This window comes from Gossypium arboreum, chromosome 1 (assembly GCF_025698485.1).
Source record: "Gossypium arboreum isolate Shixiya-1 chromosome 1, ASM2569848v2, whole genome shotgun sequence".
NCBI classification, from domain to species: domain Eukaryota; kingdom Viridiplantae; phylum Streptophyta; class Magnoliopsida; order Malvales; family Malvaceae; genus Gossypium; species Gossypium arboreum.
In genome coordinates, this window is record NC_069070.1 from 90,651,795 (window position 1) to 90,655,496 (window position 3,702).

At 35.9% G+C, this 3,702-nt stretch overlaps 1 non-coding gene across 1 annotated transcript; it reads right to left on the bottom strand.

The window, feature by feature from the left end:
- Positions 1 to 3,275: 3,275 nt before the first annotated feature.
- On the bottom strand, positions 3,276 to 3,380 carry LOC128281417 (small nucleolar RNA R71). The gene has a single exon (XR_008271626.1). It is a non-coding gene; the product is annotated as a small nucleolar RNA R71 (small nucleolar RNA).
- Between the last annotated feature and the right edge of the window lie 322 nt (positions 3,381 to 3,702).

Below are 3,702 nucleotides of genomic sequence, written 5' to 3' on the forward strand. Positions count from 1 at the left end.
CACTTTAGTCGGCACATTACCCTCAATGTGTAGCCCATATCAATATAAGGAAAGAAATTACCTGATTGATCGTGGTTGCTCCAACTGCTAATGGTGGGTGCTTCCTCCTTTGATCGTGTTAAGCTCAAATTGTTTGTGTCTCCTTCATGTTGGGTTCCTACAAAGAAAACTTAAACAGAAGGCAATACAATAAAACTGCTATTAGTCCTACTCTTACATGCTTGAAATCAAAAGTATCCAAAAATTAATACAAGTTTTCCAAAAAATAAAAATGTTCAATCATCCTCTTCAAAATCCATCTCCTCACTTGTGTCATCTTCCTCATGCTCCTCGTTTTCATGCCCCTCTTCTTCTTATTCCATATTTGTTGGCCCTAACATGTCAGGTGTACAATTGGGGACTAGAATGTTGCTTTGCCCAGCAAATTATTGAAAAATTGATCCCGATTCTTGCATCCACTAAATCATCCAATAGCTTTGGATAACTACTCTCACCAGCTTCTTGTTGTGCTTGTGTCAACCTCTAGGATGAAGCTGGTATGGATGTTGCTTATTCCAATCTTTTATCTGTTTGGCTCATAGTTCAATGTATTGTTAGAACAAGGTGTCCCTGATGATACTTCTGGAAGGTTTCAATGCCTGCTCAGTGGATGTCATAGGTACACTCGCCTTTTTGCATAAGGCTGTCACTAGATTGGGAAAGAAAACTCCCACCTTCTGGCTACTAATGTACCTTTTCATGTTTTAGTCCATCCATTTGTCGATATAAACCTGCTTTTTCTACAAAATAACATAGAGTAAAATTGCTCTAAAAGTATTAACGTTAGAAACATTTAAAATAGGTACTATTCATGTGCATATAAATTGAATCCACATTTTAGCCTCTGGAAACATAATAGCTTGATGAAAGGACACAACAATGTTGGTACTTGAGCGATATTTCCATTCGCCCCTTCCTTCACTTAGAAACCTTATAATGTTATCCATATCTATGTTTTGAAAAAACTCTAAATCAGTTTCCTTAATAAAATTCTTTTCACTGTATAGAGCATTATAAAAGTCACAAATAATTCGAAGGGTTACTTACACGTCTTTTCCTCGCACAAGTACCTGTTTCCACATATGACCGTCAGTGCTCCTAGTCCCTTGGTCCCATAATGATGCATAAAATTCTTGAACAACAAGAACCACAGCACTATATTCAGGGATCGCCCAAAAACATTCCCGCCTATGATATCTAATTAAAGGCCATATTTCCTTACACAACATCATGGATGGATCAAATCCACTCTCTTGAATAAATGTTTTTCCTTGAAGTTTATTAAAAAATCTCAACATTCTAATTTGGAAAAATAAACGGCTTTTGAGTGATCGATGGCTCTGTTTCCATAGTTCGCCTAACTTTCCTAGGAGGCATGATGTTTTAATTCAACAAACTAATGAAGTACTCAGCAAATGAACTCAATGAAACAGTAAAACTGAGTTTAGAAACCCTTAACCTTAGATATATCGTTGGATTCCTTGTCACACCTTGTTTCCTTGTCGTTCCTTGGAGGGGTTTCATTCTTGCCCTTCACAAGTAAAATTGAAAGAATAAATATCCCAAGAAAAATCAGAAAGTAAAAAGGAAAGGTTAAGTTTTTAGGGTTTTAGGATATTTAAGGGATTAGATAGGGTAAATTGTGTTTAAATATGAGTTGAGTATGTTTTTAGGTTAAGAAATAGGTGTTTTGGGTGTTTAAAGTAAGGTAAATTAGTCAGGTGAACCCTGCAAAAAATTACAACGATGTCACGACACAGGGATTCCATGTCGCAACATCTCTGGAAGCTTATCATTGTCACGAAATAGGGGCTCTGTGTCGCAACACATCTTTCAGTTTGGAAATTTAGGGAGACTATCCTCCATGTCACGACATAAGAGTGTGGTGTCGCAACGTCAAGTTGGTTTCTTCAATTCCTACATTCTGCATGAAGTGTCGCGACAGGGTTGCCATGTTATGACACTGACTATATATCAGCCCAATTTTCCATCTTTGAGGATGTTTCAGTCTTGAATAAACATCTAAAATTTAACATCTAAATTTAACATCTAAACTCCATGGTTAGTTAAATATACAATAATTTACAATAGTTAACCAATTCTAATATTTCTAAGTTTTACTGTTGGATTCATTCGACAGTATCATTAGCTCACTAATAGATGATTCTTCCATTCTATCAATATTAGTCCATCGTCCATCATCCCATTCCACTTGTGCTCGCATGTCTCTTTCTTTAAACATGTTTATTCTCTCTTCATGCATAAGAGGAAGCATGCCCTTTGACTTAGGAATGTTAAAGATAAATAACTTTTTACATTGCTCTCCTAACTTCCTCCTACATTCATCTTCACTTGATTGATGGCCGCATTTAAATATTTCTGCCTCACCATTTATTTTCATGGTCAATTCGTTCTTTTCTAAATTAATGGTAAACCTAGAAGTAGCCAAAAAGGGTCTTCCTAATAAGATCAGTATCTCACAATCTTCTTCGAAATCAAGTACCACAAAATCTACAGGGATAATGAAACTTCGTACATTAACTAACACATCTTCCAGTACAACCAAAAAGTAGTGTAGACCAGGTACCAATAATGCAGATAAACTACTAATAATGCAGACAAGTTGCCAATAATGTAAACAAGCCACCAATGATGTAGATAAACCACTAATACTGTAAACAAGCTAGCAGTAATGTGGACAAGCCACCAGTGATGCAAATAAACCGCCAGTAATGCAGACAAGCTACCAATAATGTGGACAAGCCACTAGTAATGCAGATAAACTACCAATACTTCCTCCTTACACATGTCCCAACCCCATACATGTGATATGGCCACAATAAATACATTTTCACTTTGTTACAAAATAACACTTTATGCATGTAAATCATGCTCATCGAATCATTTAACACTTAGTATCACAAAAGCATGTTTTGACATGCAAATCACATATTATAACCATGTATCAAAACATCACATTTCATAGTCATGAATAATCATATATGCCATAATATCACATAACATGAGAGTGAGAAAAACATGCTTTTCAAATTAGCAATAAACGTAACCACACAACATACTTTCACATGACACTATCTGTCTTCAGTTGTTCCCCTTCTCTTTGATTGATAATGCCTTTTATTTGTTAGATTCACAAGCACCAGGGTCTATCACAACATGAAATGAACTCACTGGAAAGTCCTTACAAAAGTTTTTCTCAATTAGCAAAGCAGTTCAACTAAGAAGAGAATTGTTGCCTTCAGACAAAAAGAGGGAGAAATTTTCTACGAGGCATGGGAACACTTCAAAATGTTGATATAAAAATGTCTGCACCATGGATTTCCTGACTGGATGTGATTACAAGTATCTTATCACGGGTTGGATGCAAATACACAATCTAGATTAGACGGAGCAGTAGCAAAAGCCCTTATGAATACGACATACAAGGATGTGTATGAAATTATTGAAAATATGGCACTAAACTCCTATCAATACTCGATTGAATGCTTCACATATGGCCAGAAACCTGCTATGGTCAATGACATTGAAGATGATGATAAGTATCAACAAATAATGGATAAACTAAACCATATAGAATTTGCTTTTACACCGTCTATCCAGGGAGGAGGCAAACCACTCTTCTATTATATCAACAATCCTACT